The following is a 27,497-nucleotide window of genomic DNA, read 5'->3' as shown; positions in this document are numbered from 1 at the left end:
TAATATTCTATTGTGTGTACAGACCATGTTTGCTTTATCCATTCATCTGGCAACAGACTCTTAGGTTGTTTGCACACCTTGGCCAACTGATCTTGGCTAATAGCTCTTGAAGAGATCCTGATTTCAGTTGTTCTGAATAAATACCCAGAAGTGCAATCACTGGATCATACAGTAGTTTTTGAGAAACTTCTATTCTGTTTCCCTAGAAGTGGCACCATTTTACATTTCCACCAATGGTGTGCAAGAATTCCAACTTCTTCCATCCTCACCAACACAGGGTATTGTTGTTGCCTTTTAGATACACTGAATCCTTTGGTCCTTAGGAGACCCCTTGAAAGAAACTTAATAGTTTTCTAAGTGGTTTTTGGACACGGCCGCATGTGGACCCAGGGCTTAGGCATGGGGCTGTAATGGTACACCAAATCATGCAGGCTCCATCATCTTAGGGAGCTTTTCCTTCTGATGTGGGAGAGGACACAAATAGCCAAGTGGTGAACATAAAAGGGCCAATGTGAAGGGAAAGGTCTATGAAGGCCAGAATCAGGTGTCTAGGAGGTTGTCTGGTAGGGGACAGATGGGGAGAGTATCCTGGCTGAGGGAAGAGTGTGTCACTGTCCTGAGGTTGATGAGCAAGGGGATGCCTGAGGACATCAGCATGGCTGGAGTACAAAGGAAAGAAAGGTTACCACGTCCGCTTTCGAGAGGGTCTGGCCTATGCACTTGGACTTTGGCAGGGTGGGCTACACCAAGACCTAGACAGGGAGTTGGGGGACCATTTACAATCTCCCTCTAAGAAATGTGCCGCTGCACAGACTTTACCAATAATAAGCCCAGCATTTTGCTCTCCATTTGCTGATTCCCTTGGCTATTCTCCGTAGCTTCAAAACCGTGGCAGGGGAGAGGGATTTTCGCTCTGGGTCCAATTACAGACCCTGATGCTGCCACCGCCCCTCATCTCCCACTGTCTGGCACAGGGCCTGACACAGAGGAAGCAGTCATGTGGGGAATGAGCATACTGTCTGACATTTACTGAATGTCCCTCACGTGGGAGGCACTCTTCTAAACACTTCATGTGATTGGGTGTTTTCTTCTGTTTTGTTTTATTTTGTTCATAACAGCCCCTTAGGGCTGATTTCAATATCACTGCATTCTCATGGTACAGAGGAGTAGATGGAGGTGCAGAGTTTCCATAACTTGTCCAAAGCCACAACCTGAAGAATTAGCAAAGGTGACCTCAAACCTCATCAGCGCAGCTCCACTGAGTGCAGCCTTAGCCTCTATTCTCCAAAGCACCTGATTCCAATGACCTTACAAATATTGTCTCCCTTTAATGGTAGTGCAAAGAACCTGTAGGCATGTGCAAGGAATAGAAATCCTTTATACTTTGACGAATCACAAACTGGATGGCTTAGGAATTGATCATGAAAAGCAAGTCATTTAATGTAAATTTTGTTTCATTCCTAGCATTGTGAAAAACATGGTGATAGAGAGAGTGATCCCTGCTTTACATTCATGTATTTAAAATTTACAGGTAGATATAATGGAGTGGGAGGTTTAGAGGACACTTACAGTTACCCCCACATCAGGATAAAGAGATGACCAGAAATGGCTTGCCTGAAAGGGCATCCTTGGTTCTGCTCCTCTGGGATTCTGCACACTGGGGTCACACCCAAACCCTGTCTTACATGAAGGTACATCCATTCTGAGAATAAATCTAACCACGCCTGATCCCCTCAGACAAGGGCACACAATGCCTGTTATAGGAGATCAGAACAAACTGGTTGGCATAGTTTGTGTCTTTGGTCTTCTAGTACTTTCCCTCTTCAAAACTTACTCATTCATACCAAAGCTTGCTCAAATAAATCTTCTGAACAGATCTAGCATAGTGAGTATGACTGTTTTATTACAAGATTTTTAAAAACCAAAAAGCATCTGGAATCTTTTTGGCTCAGGACCACAACATTAAAGCCCATACTTTGATGAGTTACTTCTCTGCACCTGGTGGAGTAGAAACCATGTACAGAGTAGAAACGTTAAATACATTCAAATGATTTTATAGCAATATGACTACTAACAATGATGACATGCAGGATAATATTTATTTTAATTAAACAGCGAGGAAACCAAATCTCTGGAAAATCAAGTGAATTGCTTAGATTTGCACAGCAAAGCCAGGATGTGTGCCCAGGTCGTTTCCAGTTGCTGGAAAGGCATTCTGGTCCAGTCAAGGACTTGTATCCTGATCAAATGATTTCAGTTCACCAGAGTAAACTTGTAGTTTCTAAAACAGTCAGTGGTATGATAATTTTGCTTCAGATAAACCTCATAATCCACAGTATTATCACTGCCTAGAGTCTGGCATATTGACTAAAAGACCAGTGACATCATTTCATCATTAAATGTCATCTGGTAATACCTGAGCTGTCAATTTTCCAAGAACGAGGCTGCAGTCACATCCTCCTTACAGTCATAGAAGGCTCAGTGCCACCGGCTCTTCCTGCCATTATTCTCTTATAGCTTCTACAGTCAGCAAGTGTCATCAAGCCAGGAGAACATGGCCCTGGCTGATGGAGACTTTCAGCTAATGAAGCATTGAATACCTGAGGGTTGATTATACATGAAAAGCAGACAGAGAAAATTGGTACGCTTCAGCAAAGCTGATGAGCACAGAAGAGCCATGTGGTAAAACTGATCAAAGTGCTAACTCTCAAAGCACTGGGCCCATGGAATTCCTCTGTGAAGAATTTACCCTGCAGGTAATCCACATGTGTGTGGAATCACACATGCATCAAGATATTCATTAGCATTTTTTTGTAAGAACAAAGGTGGGAAGCCATTAAAACGTCCATCAATTGGGGTTAGGTTAAATAAGACACAATAGAAGTCCACAGTCTTATGTGGAATCTTGGAGCTGGTTTCGTTTCATAATGCAGGTTTTCCTTTCATTTCAATTAAATAACATGGCCCATGTATGATAGTCCCATTCCTCGGAGGCTTCGGACAGCACCAAGGAATCAAATACATTCCTGCTTTCTGAAACATGCTTATGAACAAAAATTTATCATGATTTAGTAGAAGCAGTGGTGACACTTTTTCCTGTTTGTATCTATATACTGTATAGGACATCTTTCTGTATATATATATATATATATATACCATTCAACAAAGTATGGAAATAAACTGATTTTGTAAACCAGACATAGGCAATCATGTATCACTGTATATTGTATAAACACTAATAAAATAATTTCTAAATATTATTAAAAAGTTGGAAAAATATCACAAAAAGTTATCAGTTGCAGATAGCTTTATTGCCAGTTGATTTTAGTGTCAAAATTTAGAGGGCAAAACTCAGTATTCAGGGATTTGGGGACCTAGGATCTCCAGTGAAGGATTATGCACCTGCATATTTATGGAGTTGGGGAATATGGTGAAACCAGCTGAGCAGAGAAAGGCCAGGAAGGAGCTCTGGCAAGGGATCAGGAGGAGAGGAGGCAGGAGGCATGCAGCTGCTGTTCACGTGGGGAGCTGGGGTCTGCATTCTGTCTAGGAGAGAGGAGGCAGAGAGGTTTGGGGACAGGGTCAGGGGGCCATGGACTTCTTTCTGCTGGGGCAGAGAGGAGGGTGGGATGCTCTCAGAAGCCTCAGCCCCGCCAGACATCTGCTCCTTGTTCCAATTCATGGGTTCTAATGGAATCACAGAGGAGAGGGTGACCTGCCTCATTTTAACCCAACATCAGGGAAGAAAGGAGAGAAAATGAGAACAGTTAAAAGCAATATTCTGTGCTATGAGAAAGAGTAAGTGCCTGGGAATCCAAGTTTGGAATCTCAGCTCTGCCCCTGGCAGCTCTGCAACCTCTCGTGGTTCTCTTGACATTCCTGCACTTCACTTTCTCAATTCCAAATGGGCCAATACCACCTTATTTGTCAAAGAATGAGATAGAAAGTAAATGATAGAAATGTAGCCACGTAGCCAAGCCCTCGATGTTATTTTCAATCCTTTATTATATGGGAACTAGGAAGGATATATAAATGAACATATGTAGAAAAATAAGAATCCTGGAATTTATGTGGAACGAGTTTTATAATTGGGCCATGCAGGGATTAAACTCTGGGCCTGGTTCCACCACACACAGGTCTGGTTTTAGTTTGGCTAGGGTAACTGACGCTTGGAGGAACAGAATCAACTCCCAGGAGGAATAGATGACTTCTGCTGTGTGCAGAGAACAATCATCCCCAGAAGTAAACACTTCCTCTGAGCCTTTTGATTAAAAGTGAATCTCCCTTCCAAAATCCTATCCAGACAAACTTAATATGTCAAGATTTCTCCGATTCTTAAGAAAAACAAATTGGGACTGTGACATCCTGCTCCATGGAATTGGAATTCCATTTCCTGCCTGAGCTAGGGGAAAGGGCAGGGAGGATTAATGAAAACTCATTGCCCTGACGCTGCTGTAGCAGGTTAAGTAAAATCCCGTCGGCATCGCTGGAGCCGGTCCTGGCCGGTCGCTCGGTGGATGTGCTCCATGTTGATTTTGTGCTACCTGTTTTTCCACTCACCTATCCCATCGGTCTCTGCTCTTTTTGCCCTCAATTGAGTCTGAGACAATTAGTTTCTTTACAAAAGAGAATCACAAAACAGTTAGAAGGCGATTAAATCACTCTGCACTTGCTCAGTTGAGTCTCTTATGAATCTGAGAGTTGGCACAAGTGCCTCTGGCGTGAGCACGGAGCTGCATTCCATTAGGCCAGAGTGCCACCCTGTTGCCAGATAAATGGACAAACTGGACTGGTTTCGGAACCCTCCTTGCTTGTGAAATGTGACCTGTCACCAAGCTCCCTTCATACTCCACATGCATTCCTTACTTTACCTTCCTTGGGGTCTTTCCCTAGGAGGAACGTCCTCACGGGCTGCCATAGCAAGGTCCATTCTTAAACCTTTGGAGGATCTGGTCACTGATGTTTTCAGAGGCCCCTTCTGTTAAAATGAAAGTATCTACATTCCATGTTAACTATCATTGCTTCATTTACCAAAGTGTTTAGAATTGTAAAAATAATTCTGAATTTGGTTCTGCTATTGACTACTGACTTTCGTCTTGTGTTGAAGCTTTGTTTCCTATATATGAGAGACGTGTGTGTGCATGTGTGTTGAGATGCAGTCGACCAGTTGATGTAATATAAAATTCCATGAAAATTTAACTTACCATTTATTTTTCTAAATTGCCATATTCTTTTTTTTTTTTTCTCTTAGAAGCTGCTATTTTTTCAGATCTGAGACGTTTGTATTTAGGCCCATAGAAATGTACAGATCCCAGGCCCTCTGCTCCAGTTGTCTAATGGATTAGGACCAGACCACAGCCCCTTCAACCTGGTGTGTGGGAGGGAGGTGTGAGTCCATGCAGATGTCCCCAGAGGACTGGGACTGTCTGCAGAAAGAGCTTCCTGCTGTGGGCCCACCACCTGGGTGTACAGGGACCTGCACAGTACAGAGTCCTTGGGACACTTTATCTTCCTATTACATTCTCTATCAGAGACCATTTCTAGTCGCTGTGTTCAGGTGGAAGGCTCCAAAACAAAGCCACATAAACCCTGCTACATGTTTTCTTTTCTCCTTCAAAGAACATCAGCCCAAATGCCGCTTCATGGTAGACTTAAGATGTTCCTTTAAATAGGGCTGCAATGTAAAGGTTCATGCAGAACTTCAAACTTAGAATGCCATTTTCTGGAGCTCTCAGCCATGAAATTTTGCTCCAGGCAATTTCAACATGCGAAGTCTGAGCAGAAAGATGAATGTTGCGTGCATTTACTGTACCTCAAAACCAGGAGCATTTTTAATATGAGCGTTTTGCACATGAAAGCTTGGCAAAGACTGTTCTCCCAATTTGATTCTTATTCAAATTGGGTCCCATGGAACAGTCTGGAATGTTTAATCTAGTCTATTTTTTCATGAGAAGAAAACTGACTTTGTTGAAAATCTAATATGTATGAGGCACAGTGCTCAGTGGTTTTTGCATCCATTCAACATTTTACAACTTTATGACATCCTTCTTACTATTATAACAGAAGAGAAGAGCAGGTCGCATTGTACCCATTTTACTGATAAGGAAGCTGGGGCTCAGAAAGGTTAAAAGACTTGACTAGAATCAAACATTAAAACCAGTGAAAGCCAATTTGAATTAATTAGACCAATATTAATCCTACCCAGCTGCCTCTAGAGCAAACAGAGAAGAGCAAAAGATAAAAAGGAAATATGTAAAGGAATACTGTAGCTGCTGGTTATATCAATTCTGGGAGAATCCACAAAGCTAGACTGAAAGGTGCACTGGAGATGCAGGTTCAGGGTCCAGTCTCCGTGCCCTTGTGGTCCGGATCCTTTGTGCAGGGTTGTTCTGCTGATCACCAACTGCAGATCAGTCTCTGAACTTTGGCCCTTTCTGTTCTCACCTTCACACCTGAATCCTAAATTTGTGCAACCCCTGCAGTGGCACTCCTTGACTCCTAGGACTTTCCCTTCCTGTCCTTCCCATCTGTCTTGCTTAACAAAGTTGGATCAGTCTCCCGCGGATATTTCACTGGGGCCCTCTGGTGGCCTGTGATGTGCCCCTTCACCACCTGGGTCCTTATCCCAGCCTGGGAGTGCCAAGGGCAGAAGTCTGCAGCTGTTAGCCCTTTCAGGAATTCCTTCAGCTACAGAGATGCCTCCAAGGTCGTTCAAGGTCATGCCCCTCCCCACCAGGCCCATATCTAGTGATGAATAAATATGAGATTATAAAAAACTCCCAGCCATTTTGGCCTAACTCAGGACAACCCTCGTGTCTTACTCTAGCTCCAGGGTCTCTGGGGTTGGACAAGGCTTTCAGGCCTGTATCACAGCTCAGCTTTGCACCTGCCCAGTCCTATTCCTTCTTCCACCTTCCACAGGTTTTTATTCCAAGGAACTCTTTAATGAACATTGGCCTATTAAACTGTTTATCTGAGTTGCTTTCCCAGATATCCAACCTACAATGTGTCTCAACAGGAGGGAGGGAAAGACTGGGGAGGGGAGGAGGGAGGCAAGAAAAGGAGGGAGGGGGAAGAGAGGAAGGAGGGAGGAGAGGAGGGATTATCTGTCCTATTCCCTGTATTCTTCTTTTTCCAGCACCACCAAAAGCCCTGCTGTGGTATTATTTTCCAGTGAAATTTGAACATTTGGTCAAGTGCATGTTCTGTGACGAGAACCTTAACTTATATACTTAGAAATACAATTATCCATGGATTAAAAGAAGACACTGTGAAAAAGTATCCACCAGCACGATCAGCTTAGTGATTCTGCCCATAGTGCCTACCAGCTGCCTGACTAAAGCTGAGTGTGGCCTTCCCAGCTCTAGACCCATACACCTGGTTGGCCCTTTAACATGAGCAGCCCGGCTTTACTTAAGAATCATTGGAACCTGCATTGTCGGGAATGGAATATAAAAAGCTTTTTCACCGAACAACTGACTGAAGCAAAAACATTCACCCCTGCAGTACTAAATACCTACATTGTAGTCTACCATTTTCTTTTGATTGCCACCCAGAAATATGCAGCCAGGCGTGGCAGAACGGAGTCTCTGTTCTGGTGCAGACTGCATTGGTCTGCCATTAGCCCTGACCAAGGTCTGCCGGTCACCCTCGGTACCCTCACACTACCATGCAAACCTGCCCTGGCACGGCTCTTCCTTGTCTCAGGATCACACTCCCAGTCCTTGCTGTGCGTGTTCTCCTAGTTTGGTTTACTTAAACAATTGGCTTAGTTAGCTGGGTCCCTGTGATGCTAGACAAATCCCACCCCTGCTTGCTCCTCTGCCTGTGAATGGCTGATCTGTTTGCCTGGCCCTGTGGTCTCCACTGGTGTCTGTCTTCTAATCTAAGTACTCTGGACCCCAAGAGGTGTCTTATGCTTTGTGCCCCACTTTTGGGTTCTGTGCACGTTTCCTTCATGTTGTTCTTCAGACTCACTGCTGGGGGTCTGAGCTAATAATAACTCCGTTATAGATGGAAACAGCTGTCACAAAACTTCCTGAGTATCAACATTTGCATCCTGTGGCTCCAAGAATTTAGGGATTCTGATATTTAGGAATGTCACACTCATAATCTTATAGGAGACACTGGTGTGCTGTTCATACTGACCATCCCAAAGGACACTAACTTCTTGTTTAGTTCTTTCCATTTCTCAGCATGAATTTTCTCTTCGTGGGAGAGTAAGACTCCTGCAATTAGTCCTCATGCATCTATACTCAACTTAAATGTGATCTTGTTGAAGTCTGTAAAAGGACCCAAAATCTGGGTATGGTGGCACATGCCTGTAATCCCAGTGATTTGGGAGGCTGAGGCAGGAGAATCAAGAGTTCAAAGCAAACCTCAGTAACTTAGCAAGGCCCTAAACAACTTAGGAAGAGCCTGTCTCAAAATAAAAAATAAAAAGAGCTGTGGATGTGTCTCAGTGATTAAACACCCTTGGGTTAAATCTCTAGTCCCTGTACTCCCCCCGCCACAAAAAAAAAAAAGAGGATCCAATAAATAGTCACCCTGATTAAGTTCCAAACCAGTGGTGAGGGGAATCAGGCAGGCTGTGTCAAGGTGTGCTGCTGAGCTGATATGAGAAGACCTGCCTTGTGTCCAGAGGCATTTGCATCTCTGGTACTGAATTGGCCAGAAGATTTCGCCTGTCACAGCAACTGTGAACCAGGGTGAACCTGATTCCACAGGGGCTGACTAGAATACGAGCTTCCCCCTTAATAGTCTCTATGAGGAAGAGAAGTTCCTGAGCATGGCTGTTTCACTTTCTAACTCTCCAAACGGTCTAATTATTTCTGTCTTCCAGGCAGGAGGCCTGGTAATGCATGCTTCTCTAGATGTACGCGATTTAGTCAGCTTTGTGTCATTGTAACTAAAAGTCCTGTTCTCTAAGAACAACTTAAAGAAGGAAAGGTTTATGTGGGCTCTGGGCTCACAGTTCAGAGTTTTCAGCCCACAGATAGCTGATCCATCATTCTGGGCCCAAAGTGAGGCAGCACATCATGGGCTGAGCATATGGCAGAGGATATGGCAGAGGTAAGCTGTTCCCCTGCATGGCAACCGGAAACAGAGAGGAGGAGGAGGAAGAGGAAGAGGAGGAGGAGGAGGAGGAGGAGGAGGAGGAGGAGGAGAGGGGGAAGGAGGAGAAGGAGGGGAAGAAGAAGGGGAGGAAGAAGGAAAAGGAGAAGGAGGAGGAGGAGAAGGAGGAGGAGAAGGAGGAGGAGGAGGAGGAGGAGGAGGAGGAGGAGGAGGAGGAGAAGGAGGAGGAGGAGAAGGAGGAGGAGCAGCAGGAGGAGGAGGAGGAGGAGGAGAAGGAGGAGGAGGAGGAGGAGGAAGAGGAGGAGGAAGGGGAAGGAGGAGAAGGAGGGGAAGAAGAAGGGGAGGAAGAAGGAAAAGGAGAAGGAGGAGGAGGAGAAGGAGGAGGAGGAGGAGGAGGAGAAGGAGGAGGAGGAGAAGGAGGAGGAGGAGGAGGAGGAGAAGGAGGAGGAGCAGCAGGAGGAGGAGGAGGAGGAGGAGGAGGAGGAGGAGGAGGAGGAGGAGGAGGAGGAGGAGGAGCAGCAGGAGGAGGAGGAGGAGGAGGAGGAGGAGGAGGAGGAGGAGGAGAAGGAGGAGGAGCAGCAGGAGGAGGAGCAGCAGGAGGAGGAGGAGAAGTTGTTGTTGAAGTTGTCATCGTCACAGGGCAGATGCACTCTTCCAGGGCACATCCCCATGATCCACCTCCTCCAGCCACACCCCATCTGCCTACAGCTGCCACCCGGCAGTCCTTGAAACTAGGATGGAGTTACCAGGTGACAGCCCTCACAATCCAATCATTGCACTTCTGAATATCCCTGCATTAACAGGAGCTTTTGGGGGACACCTCACCTCCACACCATAACAGACCAAAACCACCAAGAGTGTCGACCACTGGTAGGACAGCCTTTCCAGATGCATCCTCCCTCCCAGGGTGTTAAGCCCTTTGCATATTTTAACCCATTCAATTCCTTCCCCTAAAAACCTGCTGAGTAGGTACCATGGCTAACCATGGCTAGATGAGAAACTAAGGCACCAAGAAAGTAATGAGTATACCTGGGCTCACAATGCCAGTCAGGATGGAGTCAGGTTTTGAACCAAATAAGTCAAAGCTCAGAATCAAGGCTCTTACTGCCAAACCCAATGGGTTCAAAATTTTCCACCCATGCAACATTGCTGTTCCCACATGCTCCCCCTCCGTGGCTCAATTCTGCCTACAGAGAGGCCTAGGCACAAGCTCCAACTTTTTCCAACTCTCCTTGGTGAAGGAGCTGCCTAGTGCTACCTCACCTATGGGACCTGCAGGGAGCTGGAGCAATACCAGTGACCCTCACCTTCAAGCCTGGTGTACAACAGCCTGAATACCAGCCTTTGTTCCAGTTGGACAAAAAAACAAGCAATGAAAGGGCAAAGCCGCTGGGAGATGGGGCCTATCTGTGCTGATGTGTTATTAGATAACTTCAAGTGAATGCAATGGTGTAGAGAAAAAAATGGCTCAAATCTGCAGCCATCAATTACCTGCCACCTGACAGTGTTGTGAGTTCCTGCTGTGTGCTAGGCACTGTTCTAAGCCCTGCAGAGAGGGAGCTGAAAACAAAACAAACAAGCAAACAAACAAAACCACCCTGCTCTCAGGGACCTCATTGCCTAGTCACAAAGCCCAACTTTAATTCTACCATCACAGGCCTACACCACAGTGCTCTGGAGTAAGAATTTGGAAGCAAACAGCAGGTGTTATGTGAATGAAAGATAAGGGAGGTGATCTTGTCTTGGGTCAAGAAAACCTTCCAGAGCAATCATTTAGCCACTAGTTGAAAGATGGATACTAATTATGGGTTATGATTGGCTAGAGCAGTGGGCCCAGTCCAGGTGGAGGGAAGGGAATGGACAATGTCTTTAAGACGGGCAGAATGAAATCAACTGGCAGCTCCTATGACTGGTGCCAAGAGGAAGTGGTATTAAATAAGACTTCAGAGGTATCAGGTCATATGAGGGATTGGGATTTATACAAAAAAAAAGGAATATTTGCCTCTTTTTCCATTCATTCCCTGACTCATCCATTCAACAACATTTCTGCAAAACATAGAAGGTGCCAGGATTTGTATTGAATTCTATGGATGTAACAAAAATGACTGTGTTACTCAGCTTTCTGTTGCTGTAACAAATGCCTGAGATAATCAACTTATGAAGAATAAAGGTTTATTTTGGCTTATGGTTTCAGAGGTTCCAGCCTATGATCAGTTGACTCTGTGGCTTTGGGCCTGTGGTGAGACGACAGAACATCATGGCACGGAGCAAGGATGGAGTAAAACCTCATGGTGGGAAAGCAAAATAGAGGAAAAGGAAGAGGCTGAGGCCCCACTATCGCCTTGAAGGCTATGCCCCCAAAGACCTATGAACTGGTACTGGGCCCCACCTCCCACAGTAACACCAAGATCTAAACCTCTAACACATGAGCCTTTGGGGAACATTTAAGGTCCACACTGTAGCCATGAGTAAGACTGAATCCCCCTCTAATCTTCTCAGTTTGTCAACTGGGGGACATAGGATAAGAAATGGTTGTATTCTGTTGTGGGGAAACAGGCTCATGCCGAGTACAAGAGCACAAGACAGAATTTTAACGTGTACTAAGGGATATCATGAAAGACATAAGGACCCCAGCCAGGCTATTCCCTGCAAAGGGAAAGACATGGCCACAAAGAGCATTCTAGAACCACAGTGATGAGTGGGAAAAGCACAGGGGAACCTTCCAGGTGGTGGGAATAGAAGAAAGGAGCCTTCTATCTATACTTTATCTCAATGCATTGGTCTCCTTGGCTGCTGTAATAAAGTGCCACAGGTTGGGTTGCTTAAACAACAAAAAGTCACTTTCTCATAGTCCTGGAGTCTAAAAGTCCCTGATCAAGTCCAACAAGCTTAGTTTCTGGGCAGAGAGGCCTGCCTGGCTTGTAGGTAGCCACCTTCTCACAGTGTGCTGACATGGCAGCGTGGGCTTTTTGGCATCTCTTCTTATAGGACGCTAATCCTATCAGATGGGGCCCCACCCTTATGACTTCACTTCCTCCTGAAGACCTTGTCTCCAAACACAGTCACTTTGGAGGTTAAGACTTCAATTTATGGATTTTAGGGGGACACAATGCAGTCCATAGCACTCAGCAGCAGAAGAAAGCTGGTGAAAGATTTTTAAGCAAGAAATTAACATGGTGACAATACTAACTTAGAAAGGCCACGCTGTGGCTGGGTGAAACTAAAGACACTATGGCAACATTTCTTCTTCTAGGAAAAGTGTTAAAAAGCAATGGGTATTTGAGCAGGAAATGGACAGGACAGGTGGGAAGAGGTGGAGGAGGTGGCCTCCCCAGGAATGGGTACCTTGGGGCTCAGGCTTAGACAACAGGATGGGCAAAGCGAGATGCCACTCACCTAGGTGAGGAGCATGGGAGGAGCAGATTTGTGGGCAGAGGTGGACAGGCAGTGAATTCAGACCTGGGGATGCCTACGCAGAGGCAGTGTGGACATGCTGGCCATGTTGACCATCCCTCCCCGCATGACACCATCATTGCTGGGCGTGGGCCCAGATGAGATGTAATACTCAGGGTTTTGGTGATAGGTTGATGAAGGAGAAGACCTGAAATGTGTAAAGGAGAAACAGAGGCTTATTTAGATGTATAGCCTTGCAAAGAATATCCCAGTCCTTAGACGGAACCCTGATGCTACTTGGTTCAACGGTATCTTGCCTTCCTGTTGAGATTTTACTCCCTAAATTTGAAGCTTTTGCTAATGGAATCACATTGACAGTAAATGTAGATTCATTCATTTATTAAGAGTGCTTGAGGGGCTGGGGTTGTGGCTCAGTGGTAGAGTACCCACCTAGCATGCATGAGGCACTGGGTTAGATCCTCAGCACCACATAAAAACAAAATAATGTGTCCACCTAAAACTAAAGATGCATAAATAAATAAATATATATTTAAAAAAAAAAAAGATGGCTTGGTTTAGAGAAACACAACTGTGATGGGCTGGGTGGCATGTAGCCTTTGAAGAAGATGTCGGTCATCAGTTTTTGTTCTTGTTCTGAGTACCCCTTTTGGTTGTTGTAAATCCTCAGAAAAATTGCTTAGTAAGCAAAGACCTAAATTTACAGCTAATCAAGGGGAGGCTGGACATCTTCATCTGACAGTGTGAAGGTGGTACTTTCTAGATAAGGAAACGGGCACCAAGAGCGGTTACGTAACTTGCCCAAGATCACAGAGCTCAAGTGCTGGAGTCAGGTTTGCAAACCAGATCACTTGGTTCTAAAACCCAAGCTCTCCCAGCTTCCCAAAATGATTCCCAGTACGTGTTTACTCTCCTTTCATTTAAGAACCTATTATTTACCTCGTTTCCTGTTTAAACTGGGCTTCCCTGTGCTAAAACAGGCCACACATGTCACCTTCACACTGTCCCCTCCTGAGCTCCAGCTCACTGGCCATCTTCCTATCCTCCCACCTCCCTGTGAATGCCAGTTAGGTAGTTTCTAATTGTTGCTATGACAAATGATCCTAAACTTGGTACCTTTAAACAGCACCAATTTATTATTTTATTGTCCCATAGGTTAGCGGTCCAGTCCTCCTCCTGCTGATGGCTCTTGATGGCTCCCTAATTTCCGCAACCTCTTCCACTCCCAAGGATCCTCTTGTCTGGACGGGACCCATCTGGATAACCCAGGACTCTCTTTCCCCTCTCACCGTCAGCTGACTTGCACACTGAGTTCCTTTTGCAACCTCGATCCCCTTTGGCATATAACCTAACTCACTCATAGGCTCTGAGGATTCCAATGTGGGCAGAACACACCAAGAATTTCCAGGTCCTCTTTCCCAGCAAGCTGAGAGGCCATATTTGCAGATAGAAACCATGAGATAATTCTGATTAACTTATTAGAGAAAAAATATTTTAATTAAATAAATAAAAGAGGAAAGGGGGCTGCCTTTGGCCTTCTTAAGGCTTATAAATGGACCATATACGTGAGTAAAGTAAACTAGCATTAATAAGAAATAGATAAATTCATGGACATGCTGCTTTAGAGTCTATCCCCAATCCTGCCAGGCCAATTTTTGTTGTCTTCCAAGAAATTCCTATTGGGTGTTTGAATTCAATTTGGGAAGGGCCCTACAAGCATATCATATTACAACAATCCGATAGTGTAAGTTCCCCTGTTCTACCCATTTATCAGATGAAGAAACTGAGACTTAGAGAAGTTCAGCAACAACTCCAAGTTCACTGTGAAAAAAAGATGATGGCAGCATTCAAATCCAGGTAGAGAGAATGAACAAGCCAGAGTTCTTAACTTAAGAACAGCCTGAGTTAGAGCCAGAACAAAAAAAAAGAGGTGCACTGATTGCTGGATAATCAAAGCATCTCTTGTAGCCCATGAGATGCCCCAGGAGGATGGTGGAGTGATAAATACATTTCCAAGTGTCATCTCCACCTCTTATTATGCAGTGCTGCTCCTTACAGCTCCTAACACCCAAGGTGTAGACTCTGAAATCTCACTAAGATGTTTATAATTAAACCCTCTGATGGGGACAGCTGTTAGCAGACACACATGTGCGTGCACACACACACAACACCCTAGGCTGCTCCTTTATGAAATCTCTCCTGCTTCACATTTCCTTTGTTCCTGTTAACCCATTTTCACCAAATATATATACTACAGAAGGAAGGAGCGTGATAGGAGTCAGTCTCCACCCAGGCACCACTGTGCAAACTTTGGTAAACTATTTAATCTCTCTGGGCCTCAATTTCCTCTCTATCGAGTGGAGGGATTGATACCTACCCTGTGTGCCTGTTATAAAAATTGGATGAGGGCCTACATCCGTCATTGCTTAGCCCAACATCTGACACATATTTTGTGTCAATGCCCTTTAGTTTCTGTCCTAATCACCTATAAGCTCATGAGGCAATAATAACTAGAAAAACAACTCAATAACAACAAACATTGACAAGGTGTGTCTACCTGCCAGGTGCCCTCCTAAGCACTTTCCAAGCATCGTCACATGCCATCTGACATGTATTGCAATGGCCCAGTGATGTAAGTTCTCCTGTTCTACTAATATACCAGATGCAAAAGCTGAGACTCAGAGAAGTTAAGGAAAGTCTCCAAGGTCACAATGGAAACAAGGAGAGGGGAAATTTAAATCCAGGTGAACTGAGCTCTTAGGAACAATCTGGCCTAGAGCCATGACAAAGACAAGATGATTTTTTTAAAAGCATTAAAGCTTTCCAAGACTTTTTTGGCCGTCCACCTACCATAAGTGCTCCAATTTCTGGCCACAAACCAGGTTACTTTCCCCAAGCGCTCCTACCCCCTGGATTCCAAAGCCCAGCAAAGCAGGAAGCATGTTTACCCAAGTAATCTTTATAGTGTCTGAGCCACCCATCAAAGGGCTGGCTCTGCCAGGAAGCAATTAATCCCTAATTCATAGCATCCCTGGATCTGCTCCCTAGACTGGTGGCAGTTTCCCCTAAGCCAGCATTTTGGTGACCATCTTTAGTGATGCCTTGGGGGGCCTGCCTTCTGGGTGTTCAAGCACAGGAAGAAGCAGCACTGGGCTCCTGATGAAAGCCATATGCCCGGTCAACAAACTACATGGACGAGGTGGCTTCAGTGACCCATATTCACTCCTCACAGTTTTGCAGTTGGAAGACCAATATCCGGGTGCCAGCAAGGCCAGGTTCTCATGAGGGCTGTCTTCCTGGTCGCTTCCTCTGTGGTTTGAGAGCAGAGAGAGGGGAAGAAGCTCTCCCAGGTGTCTTCTCGTACAACCAACCCGGCCATGAGAGCTCTGCCTTCCTGACCTAATCACCTCCCAAAGACTCCGTTTCCACAGGACAACACGTGGAGAATTAGTGCGGACTGTGGGGGAGACAAACATGTGGTCCATAATACCTTTAGCCTGAGAATGGACGTGTCGGACCAATTAGAACCCAAGTATAACAGAGCAGGTGAGCTCCCAAACCTTCACGGGCCATAGTCCTCAGCCTGGCTTCATAACAGAACAATCTACAACGGTCTTTAAAATCATTACTGCCCATCCGGATGCAGTGGTGCACCCTGCAATCCCAGCGACCTGGGAGGCTGAGGCAGGGTTGCAAGTTCCAGGGTAGCATCAGCAATTGAATGAGACCCTGTCTCAAAATAAAAAAATAAAAAAGGGCTGAGATTTAGCTCATCGTTTAAGTGTCCCTGGGCTCAACCCCTGGTACAAATAAATAAATACACACACACACACACACACACACCCAGGCCCCAACCAAGACCTACACTGGGATGTCTAGAGGTGGGCTCAGGCCTCAGTGGTCTTTAAATTCTCTCCAGGTGATTGCAGTGATTGTCAGAGTTAAGATCCACCAATGTGTCCAGCTGAATCTTTCATAGATGAGAAAGCTGAAGGCCCAGAAGAAGAAACCTTGCTTGTCTAAAAGTATCAGTTGCCACCACTGAAAATCAAACTTCATCTCACTAATGTATAACCAGCCTCAGGAATCAAGGACTCATACCAAAGATAAGGATAAATGTGAAAATTAAGAAAGCCAAACAGACTACTGGGAAAGATGCACTTTGTAAAGGAAACTAGCCTAGGACAGATTGCACTATGTTCCCTTTATCTGCTCATTTTTTTTTTAATCTCACCAGTGACCCCTTAGAGGATGACTGACTGCAAAGCACAACCACGTCCTACTTATCTCAGCTTCCCCGCTTCTGGTCCTGTGAAGGGCAGGTCCAGTTCTGGTCCGTTGTAGGTTGGCTTGTTTCCTGCAAAATGATTTCTCCAAGTTTTAATCGCTGGTACCTGTGAATGTGACCTTATTTGGAAATAGGGTTTGAAGATGTAATCATGTTAACATGAGGTCATTGGGGTGTGTCCTTAGTCCAGTGTAAGTGGAGCTCCTCTAAGGAGAGAGGAGGAGACACAAGGAGAATCCCTTGTGAAGGCAGAGGCTGACTTTGGGGTAACTCATCTGCAGTCCACAGATGGGTAGCCACCACAAGGAAATAAAAAGAAGCTGGGGAAGAATCTTCCCCAGAGCCTTCAGAGGGAGCTTGGTCCTGCAAGCACCGTGATTTCAGACCCCTAGCCTCCAGGACTGTGAGACAATAAATTTCTGGCTTAAGTCACCCAGATTGCGACTCTTCATTCTGGCAGCCCTAGAGAAGAAGAACCGACGGTGTTTCCATAACACTCCAAGCTCCATCTTGGACGGAGAGTCCTACAGACAGAATACTAGGGTTCACAAGCCAGCTCCCCTTCTTGTTAGCTATGCAATAAGTGTGAACTTGTTGAGCAAATTGTGTAAACTCTCTAGAAGTTTCTCTTCCTGTGAGATGAGAGGAAAATAGCACCTGTTTTATAGAGCGGTTGTGTTAAAACATCTAGAGTGCTTAGCTCAGCACTTGTCCCATAGTAAAGTTTAATAAATGTTAGCTAGTGTTTGTGTCTCTATTGACCCCAGAACTACCAGTCTTTGCCAGGTGTTTGTTCTCTGTGCCTCGTGGCATTTCGGTAATACTTAGCCAGAGCTTTCAGGATTACATGAACTGTGATTTCATGTGTTAGAGGTTCAGACTTGATCCAAGTGTGAGGTAGAAAGCTCTATGTAATAGGTGCCACTGGAACCTCTCCCACAGTCCCACACTATCCTCAAGGTCACCTGAAGATGGTTCAGCACACGCTAAGGGAGGGTATTCTCTGGCCACAGAATATGCACAGCACTCCTGAGGCAGTTTGGACAGACTTGGGGGTCACAAGGGAACCAGGAGGAGCACAGCAGCCTTCTTCCAGCCCCTGAGAGAAGGAACTTGACAGATAAATACACCAGCTCTTAGGCTCTGTGGGATAAATCTGCACAAGTGTGTTTCCAGTGGTCCCCAGTGGTCCCCTGCTATGGTTTAGATCTGGAATGTCCTCCTATCGCCTGTGTGTTGAGGCATTGTTTGCTCCTCTCCAATGCAGCACTATTTTAGTGTGTGGCTCTCAGACAGTAACTGGATCAGGAACGCTCTGACCTCATCAATGGATTAATCCATTCATGGATTCCTAATTTGAGTGGACTATTGGGAGGTAGTAGAAACTGTAGGAAAAGGGAGTCAGTTGGAGGGAGTCAGTCCTTGAGGACTATATCTTACTCCTGGCCCCTTCTCCTCTCTGTTTCCTGGCTGCCATGATGTTCTACCTCACCTCAGGCCAAAGCAATGGAGTCAGCTGCCCCTGGTACAGACAGGGAATGCCACTGTGCCCCTGGAATCCATCACATTTACATAGAAGCCACAGTCCTCCACAACGAGTAAGAGCAAGGAGACACCAGAGTCACCAGGGGCTGGGAAACCCAGAGCTCCAGGATGTCTTTGTTGTGAAGTCCTCAATATAGGCTTGAGGACTTTCAAAGGCCTTGCCACCCTTCCATAGACTAAACAGTAGTCTGGAATTCTTCCACCCACTTCCTCTCGCTTTTCCCTTCCCTGAGCTCAGACTTGTGTTGCCTTGGAACGCCCTGCCCACCCTCCCAGATTCCCACCGACTTCCTTTCTCACTGGCATCCCCTCTAATAAAATGTCACATGTTAAATTCTGCCTTAGTGGCTGCTTCTTGTGGACCTGAATCAGCCCCGGTATGTTCATTGAAGTCTCCAGCTTTTAAATAAATCCCAGGAAAACTAAGTAGCCTACAGCCAAAGAGCCAATCAGGATTCAGTTTCTCTTGACCAAAATGTGCTTTCTCTGCCCTTGTTCACCTCTAGAACTGCATGTTTCCTTGTTGAAAGGAAGTGTTTACAGAGATGAGAAGAGGGCATGGGGCACTTCCTGAGTTACTCTTGAAAGATGCAGAGACATAGAGGAGCGTACTCAGAATTCTGAGTTAATGCATAATGAGGGTAAAAAGACAAGAAGCTTATAGGTGTCCTGGGGAGGATTTGGTGATGAGCCACAATACCCCCCCATCACTGCAGGATGCTGTAGAGACTGGGAGGCTGGAAACCACTGAGGGAGCTCTGTCTAGCAAGACACTATAAAGAAACACCTGTACAACTGATGGAAAAGGAGAGCTGGAAGCACTAATTTTTAAATAGCAAGAGAATAAAAATGATGTCCATCACAAGTACATGTATGAAGACACGAATTGGTGTCAACATACTTTATATACAACCAGAGATATGAAAAATTGTGCTATATATGTGTAATAAAAATTGTGATGCATTCTGCTGTCATATATTTTTTAAAAAATCAATTCAAAATTTTTTTAAAAAAGAGAATAAAAGTGAAGTAAAATTGGACCTACTTATTTTAGCATCTCTGATAGGGATTCAGGATTTTTGTCAACCTGATGACCTCATCCCAAACTTCATAAATAGATGAGGCAAAGGCAAGTTGGAAACTCAGAAGGCAAAGCACAGAAAGCTTTCTATATGGTTGGTACATGTCACTGCACTGAGTTCCCCCAGGTGACAGTGGCTGCCTCTCTCCCTCCTTATCTCATCCCTGAGGTTGCTGAGAGACAGCAATCAAAAGTTAACTGCCTGCCGTACCATCATGCACCTAAGAATCAGGCTGATTCCCTTGAACTGAACTACAGAAAACAGAAATTTCTTCACTAGATCTCCTTCCCAAGGTCACCTTCCCTTGTCCCCTACGTGAGGTCAGCAACCCCTCTTTGCTCCCTGTTCCATAACTCCTCTGATTTTTTTTTATCAGTGTTTGACACACAAAGTCACCTACAGATCAGTGTACCTGCTCACACACACATATCCAGTGGGAGCTACGTCAGTTACTCACTGCTACAGCGTTTGTCATCAAAGAGGACTCAGTAAAACCCAGTCCAATGGCTGAATGCACAGGTGGAGGCAAGGCTGGGCACACTGCTGGAAGTGGCACCTTCTTGTTACTCTGGCGAACATAATCAAGATATTTTATAAAGAAGATACAACACATCTAACTGTATCCTTCATATTTGGCCAAATACAAAACTCTTTCCAATATTCCTCATTGTGGCTACACCCACAACAGCTGTGTGAGACAATGGCTGACCCCGTCTAAGCCTTTGTGAAGCCATGGGGAAACCGAGACTCGAGATGGCATCTCCCTTGCATGGCCACTGGCAGGGGCACAGTGCAGCTGCAGGAGGTAGATCATGCCTAAGATGCCACTCCTTGATTTGGGAGGCAATGTGGCTGCTGAGTCCTTGCACAAAAAACATTTGCTTTGTCCCACCATGACGTTCTTGCAAGAGCTCTGCAACCCAGATACCGTTCGCTTCCACTGCATATGGAAACAGAGGGCTTGACAAATCCTGCTCCCAAATATAAAGTTAACAATAAATATAATCAGCATCAAACTCAGGACTTCCTAACTCAAAGTGCACAACTTTATAACCTAAGCCCAGACCACATATACAAGTCCATGTCTGTTCCCTCTGAGAAGTAGGTGGCCAGGAAGCCAGGCTTTGTGAAAAGAACAGGATGATTCTAAGGGAGCCCCCAGTACCCTGGGCTGGGACAAGCTGCTTGACTCCTGCTTAACATCCACTAGGAAGAACTATCCCAACACCTTCCCCTCCAGCACAGGTGCATGCAGAATTCAGAGGCAGAGGCTGACAGCTCCGTGAACACTGGAGCTCCGCCTAGCTCATCTGTCTTTCCCAGGCACAAGCTCAGTAATTGCCTTTGAACCTAAACTGAACTGCATGTTTAAACCAGTGCTTTTAAATGTAAGAGTATTTAAAAAAAAGTACTTAAGATAGTTAAGGAGGGGGAAAAACAAAAACTATAAAAACTGGAAGGCGTCCAACGGGAATATGGAGAGATTTGTTTAAGCGAGAAAAACTAAAGGAGCTAAAATGTATAACTTGGCTCACAGACAAAATACAAGGCGCGTAAGAGACCACAAATATTTGGAAGGTGCAAATAAGAGCACGAGACTCATTCCCTGTGTTCTTTGACACGGCCTATTGTGGGAATATCAAGGAAAATGATTTGGGGAGAAAATAAGCATGCAAGGCAACAGGGACAAGGACAAGGTGACTCAGAGAGACTGTTGGAATGGGAATGTGGAGTCCCAAGGCTCCACATGTAGCTCTCCAGGACTGTGGGCAATCCACCGTCCTCACTCATTCATCCATCTACATGGTATCACCAGGAGCTCTGCCCCAGGCCTGCCATCTGCCCTGGCAGAGCTTACCAGGGGAGAAGGAAACTCATAAATAGCAGGAGCACAGAGTGATGTGTTGGACGATGGTGTCCACAGAACATGGGCAGCTGACTTGGCCTCTGAGAGTCTCCTGGGGAAGAAGTGGTTAAACCGAGACTATAGCAAGTGAGGAAATAGATGTCACTGAGGACAGAGGGCTTCAGGGAGAGGGAGAGGCAGGTGAGAAGGGAAGGCAGAGACAGAGTGAGGAGCCTCCAAAACCTGGAGGAAGCTTGGAGAGTGAGAGGGAGGCAGTGGAGCAGGGCCCCGGAGAGCAATGGGCCAGAGCCAGCCAGAGCTGGCCCAGTGTGCCAGGCACCTGCAGGGACAGTGGGGAGCTGCTGAAGGCTGATGAAGGGGACGCAGCAGGAAAAGGGGGGATGAATTCGGGAAGATCAGGCTGGAAGCCACAGAGTTGTCCACAGAAAACATGAAAAGCTTTCCTAGGACAGGGACGCGGGAACGGAGTGCTAATGGATGGGGGACACTGCGAAGGGCAATCCTGGCAGACACAAAGCCTCGGCAAAGACGATCAAGACCTCGGAAAGTCTGGGAACAGCAAGAACTTCTTATGGGTGCCGTCAGGGAGCAGGAAGGAGCAGAGGTGACAGTGGCAGTCACACAGCACCTCCCCTGTGACACGAAGGGAAGAAAGCAGAGCAGGTCAGGATGAGGCTGGAGTCAGAAGGAGGCGAGTTCAAAGCCAGCCCTGCCACAGCCCCTGCTTGCTGGGGGACATGGACTCAGGCGGGCTCCCGCTCTGCTCCTGTGTGAGGTGGCAGCACTGGGCTGAGCACAATGTCAAGGGCTTGGTGAGCTGTCCTAGGGCCACAGCAGGGGCATTTCCTGGATGTCATGTGCAATCCCTCCTTGTTTTTCTTCCCCAGAGAGTCCTGGAGAGGTTATCCTAGGACCTTTCCAAAGGGTTTGAGTGGACAAAGCACTTAAAAAAGAAGGTTCAAGTCACTTAAAAAGTGTAGTTTTTTCTTATATCACAGAGCCACACCCTGTGGAGGCTTCTCCTGGGCCTCTGGCTCTCTGCGTCTGCTCTTCTGGAGCACAACATCATGCACCACCCCACTGCTGATGGCTTTGCAGGCTCAGGAGGAAGTGGAAGGCCTGCCCTCTTCCAGGTCTTCCTGGAGGCCGCTCTCACTCTGGACCCTCTCAGGCCCCAACCCAGCTGGGGCAGCTGTGGCCTAGAGAGGTTATGCAATGTGTTTTGGGCCTCCAGCAGGCCTGGGATGGGCCCCAATGAATGCAGTGTACCCACCACTACTCACCCAACTCCTCCACCCAGTGTCCGGCAGTCTGTAGCTTCATCTGTTTACACCATTTGCTGTTTACACCAAGTGCCCACACCCATCATGATCAAAGCCCGTTTCTACTTAGCTGTGTGTCGTTGGCCAGGTGAGGTCTCCATGCCCTGCTGCCAAATACTTAATTCAGGGGTGATGTCGCACCTGTGTCGTGAGTGCTTGTGAAGGTCCAGTGAATCAGGTGTGTAATGTGTGTAATAGGCGTTACTGCTCCTGTGGAGGTGGTGATGCTGAAGCTCATGGTGCTGAGTCTGGGGGCCGTCAAGTGTGGAAGAATACTTTTTTTACTTTCAGAGTAAAATTTAGTGGCTTGTATGGTGGGGGGATGCCAGCTTTCCATGCTTCATGTATATGCACCTGGAACTCCTTACCTGTGACCTCTACCATCTACAGCTGTGCTGGTGCTAAAGGCAAATCTCTGCAAGACAGGCTCTGTGATGACCTCTCCCCTGAGACACTAGAGCAGAAAGAGTGAATCTTAAGAGTAAGGATAGCTAGAGAGGGGCAGTAACCAATCCAAGTCACACAGCAAAGGTGGAAGAGCCAGGTCTGCAGTCCAGGACTCTTGACAATTAGCTCTGCCCAGTGAAGGTACCTACAGAGTTACCAGCCCTCACTGAGGACCTACTATGTGATAGGCCTGACAATGGACGCTTTACATCCATGATTCCATCTCATCCTCTTAACCACCCCAGGAATTGGATGTCATTTCCTTATTTCACAAGTGAGAAAATAATACCAAAATTTGTAAACCCACAGACTGTATCCATTTTCTTTTGCTATAACTAAATAGTACAAACTGGGAACTTTATATAGAACAGAGGTTTATTTAGCTCATGGTTCTGGAGGCTGGGGACAGCAGAGACCAGTTGGAGTCTCAGTGGACATCAAGAGTATTTTTCCTCCTGGCCTCTGGCCAGGACACTGAGATTAGCAGAGGTGTTACTAAACCTCCACATGTTCCAGTTACCAGCATCTCAAAGAATGTGTCCCATTCCAAACCCAGAGCAACTCACAGAAAATGTCACCCTTGATCCGAAAGCCTGAGCTCAGCAGGTCACTTTGGCTTGTGGCGGGCACCTGGTCCTCTCTCCTGGACCTTTATCTTTCTGTTTTTTAACTGAGCTTGGTGATGTAAGTGGCTGCTTCCAACCCTGCCCACAGTCCCCAACACCCTGCTGCCACACAATGGCAGGAACAATGGCCCTGCTGTCAGCAGAGGCAACAGCGTGGCCGGCAGGAGGAGGAACCCTCTGCAGTGGGGCCACACATCAGGCCCGCTGCTGGCCAGCGACCATGTGCCAGCTGCAAATGTCCACTAGCATCAAAACACAGTGTCTCTTCAGAAGACAAAGCCCCTCCCTGCCTGCGCCTCCCTGGGTCCTGAGGAAGGCTGTCATCTCCCCTGATGCAAGGCCCCTTGCCACAGCACATGGGTCCCTCGGATGTGGCTCCTGGGCCTGGAATGGGGAGGGAGGGCTCCTCACCTATGGCAGCTCACTGGAACTTAGACCCCTGGACGAAGAGAAATCAATACATACATCCATTGGCAGAAGGAAGAATGAGACAGGGAGGGATGGGACAGAAAGACAAACACAGGACAGACAACCTAACGTCTGTCTAAGTAGAAACAGAAAAAGCAACATGCATATCAATCTGCTACAGAGACCTGCGAAGCACAGCGAGGGATCTGCCGCTCGCTTCTATAAATAAAGTTTTATTGGCGCGCAGTAACATCTGTTTGTTTACATGTTGTCTGTGATCGAGTTTGCCTTGCAGCCGCGAAGCTGAGAGAACATAAGCCCCGAAAGCAGAAAATATTGACTGTCTGGACTTTTACAGAGAAAATGTTGCTGACGTCCAATCAACCTCAACGTCCTGCCAAGGACCTCACACACCTCATTCTACTTTATCGTCACAGTAACTTTTATCCTGTAGGCATCAGTCACTCTACTCTTCAAGCTGAACACTTAGAGACGTGAAGTAACTCTTTGCAGGCTCCGGAGAAGTCAAGAGAAGCCCCTGGATTTGACCCCAAGATACTGCCCTTCCTCTGCACCTACGAGCTGAGGGTCGGGCTCCCCTCCACCTGAGATGATTCTGGTGAGGGGTGGGGTGGGGGTGGGAAGAGACAGCAGAGTGTGTCTTGGGGGAAGGCAGAGTGGCAAGAACCAACACAGCTCAGAGCACAGGCCTCCCGGAGAAAGAATGTTACAACTTCAGAGCTGGAAGGCGCCTCCAGATCAGGCGCATGTTCTGGGGACCAGAGAAGCAAGCCACAGGCGTGCTATGGGGAGTCACACCACAAGAAAGTCCCCTCTGTTGGCATAGACCCCAAGGCTTTCCACACTCAGCTGCCTCTGGCCTCCCTCTCAGATCCCTGTGCTTTCTGTGGGTCACACAGACCCAGGGAGCACTGAGGCCACGAGTCCCCTCACGCTGTTTGGAGTTGTGATCAAACCAGTTCAAGACTTAACTTGTGTTTTGACTGCATGTCCTCATGTGACCATGGTTTCTGTTTGACCAGGTGCAGAGAAAGGACACAGCCCTGGAAACCTGCCAACCTGGCATCCTGTTTGTCACATGCTCCATGTGTGACCTTGGACAAGTCACCTAAATGCTCTGGCCTCAATCTCCAGCTGTACTCAGTGTGGGGGCTGGAATGACTCCTCCACATCGGCTCAGCATGATTCACACAGAAGTCACACCCGAGCTCACAGCCCTGACACCAGTCGATTGCCATCCTTGTTTTTATTCAAACTTGATCTCACAAGATCAAGAATCAGGAATGTATTATTCACATCTGTAAGACCTCGATAACTAGAATTTAGGCATTCATTCCACCAAAGGCATTAATTGAGCTTAATTCTTGCCAGGATTTGAGCTTAATGCTAGAATCCAGCTATGCATAAAACAGAAGTATCCAGACTGCACTGCAGTGTGACAAATGCCATACCCAGAGGCAGTCGAGAGCAGCTGGACCATGTGGCTCCGGGGCCAGCCAGCCTGGGTTCAGAACCTGGCTATACCACTAAGGAACGCACAGCACAGCCAGGACACGCAACTCTCCTGTGCCAGAAGTCCTCCTCTGCAAAACGGAGATAAAAATAGCGTGTGCCCAGGACTGTTGTGCGCGATCAATGGAGCGTGTTCTCCTAAAGCTCTGAGATGCACGCATGCAGGCCGAGCACTCTGTGAACATTGGCCATGACGATGACGACGGAGGTGCCTAGGTGATCAGGCTGGGGGTGGGGGTTAGCAATGTCAGCTTCCCCAGGGAAGTGACAACCACACTGAGGCCCAAAGAGTGAGCAGGAGTCAGAAGAGGAAGGGTGACAGGGATGGGGGTGAGAAAGTTCCCTGGGCAGTGGGTGTGGGGGTGCAATGGCCCTGAGACAAGGGCATGTGGGAGCTGGGTGACCACAGAGAGAGCTGACAGGCGAGGCTGGGGAGACAAGCCACAGTAAGCCTAAATCTGAAATCTGATCATGAAGGCTTTACAGCCACCCTGTCCCACTGCCCCTCTGGAACAAGAGACATACAGCCTGTCACACAGTTTATCTGCAGAGCCATGTGATAGGCCCCAGGGGAAACCCCGCCCCTACCTTAGAGGCCACACCAGCACTGGGCACTGGGGCTGGATGACAAGCAGGAGATCCTCCAGAAGCTGCTGGTGGAGCAGAGTCCAGGCTGGGCGCTGGCTGAACGCAGTGAGGCTCACGCAGGGAAGTCAAGGGCCACTGCAAAAACAGAAAGGGGAGGACCTAGAGCTAGAATTAAAGCCCAGAGACTCAAGGGACAAGAAAAATATAGGGAAAGAGACCAGAGGGGAAAAGAAGCAATAGGGTTTGAGACAAATGCCCCCAGTGCTCCAGAAGGCCAGCTGCTGCTTCTCTGAGCCCAATGACAGGTGTGCAGGTGGGTCAGCCTGGCTTGGTGGCTAAGGGTCTGGGTGGATAAGAGGCCCCCTGATACACCAATGGCCAGTGGATTGAGAGGTAGTCTGGGTAGCATTGAAGAGAGAAAGTCACTGTGTAGTCACATGGCCTTGGCCGAGCATTCCCCTTCTGCCCTCCATGAGGTCAGGGTGGTCCCCACCATCCTACTCCGAGGAGCCTAGGGGGAGGCCCTAGGAGAAGCACAGCCTTGAACATCTGCTGATCTGAAGGCCAAGTCTGCAAGCCCCACTGCACCTCTACCTCATTTGAACATCAGCAGTGATAATAGAAGTGTCTCAAGTGATTTATGAGGATAATAGGAATTCATATAGGTAAGGTCCTTAAAGCAGTACTTGAAACATAGCAAGCACCCTCCGTTATTATTTCACTTGATTTTACTTATTCTTTTCAGGAGTGTTTTGAAGCCCAAGCTCCATGTTGAATGCTCAGAACATAATGGTGACAGGTCTGATTCCTGAGAAAGTCAGGCAAGGGATGGAATGAGTCCTGAGCAGGTTCTCATGGCTGCTAGAGAGAAGCCAAAGTTGCTATGGGAGACCCCTGGGAAAAACAAGCTGGATACAGATGCAAATAAATAAATAAATAAATAAGTCAGATGGCAAATGCAAAAAAAGTATGTCCTGATGTCTCCCATTTTTGAGCATGGCCCAGCAGGAAGGAGGAACAAATAGCAACCAGAACAAGAATCATCTCTGCCCCAAGAAGACCTAGGCAGCAGCATTATCGAGTCACTGACTGCCCGTTAGAGAGGACACTGCTCCCCTTCATTACAAAGCAGGAAAAGATGCCACATTCTGCACTTTTGTGGCTTGGACCAAATATGCATTTCAAAGAGTCACCACCAACTTGTGCCCAAGTCTCCTTTTCTTCCTGATGTTCAGGCTTCTGGGTTTTTATTGTTCCAATCGATTTATAGACACAATAAAAATAATATGAGATGCAATGGATTTG

The 27,497-nt window shown here is 46.8% G+C and overlaps 1 long non-coding RNA gene across 1 annotated transcript in view; it reads right to left on the bottom strand.

Moving 5' to 3' along the window:
* LOC124078590 (uncharacterized) overlaps positions 1–26,355 on the bottom strand; it is a 97,145-nt gene extending 70,790 nt beyond the window's left edge. The window contains exon 1 of the long non-coding RNA XR_006846951.2: positions 26,193–26,355. This is a non-coding gene — a long non-coding RNA (uncharacterized LOC124078590). The remainder of the gene's footprint in view (positions 1–26,192) is intronic.
* Positions 26,356–27,497: the final 1,142 nt, after the last annotated feature.

The sequence above is a fragment of the Marmota monax genome, unplaced genomic scaffold (assembly GCF_021218885.2).
Source record: "Marmota monax isolate L192 unplaced genomic scaffold, Marmota_monax_Labrador192_F-V1.1 WCK01_AAM20220418_F8-fsc00009, whole genome shotgun sequence".
Taxonomy (NCBI): Eukaryota; Metazoa; Chordata; class Mammalia; order Rodentia; family Sciuridae; genus Marmota; species Marmota monax.
This window is presented reverse-complemented; position numbering and strand designations above follow the sequence as displayed.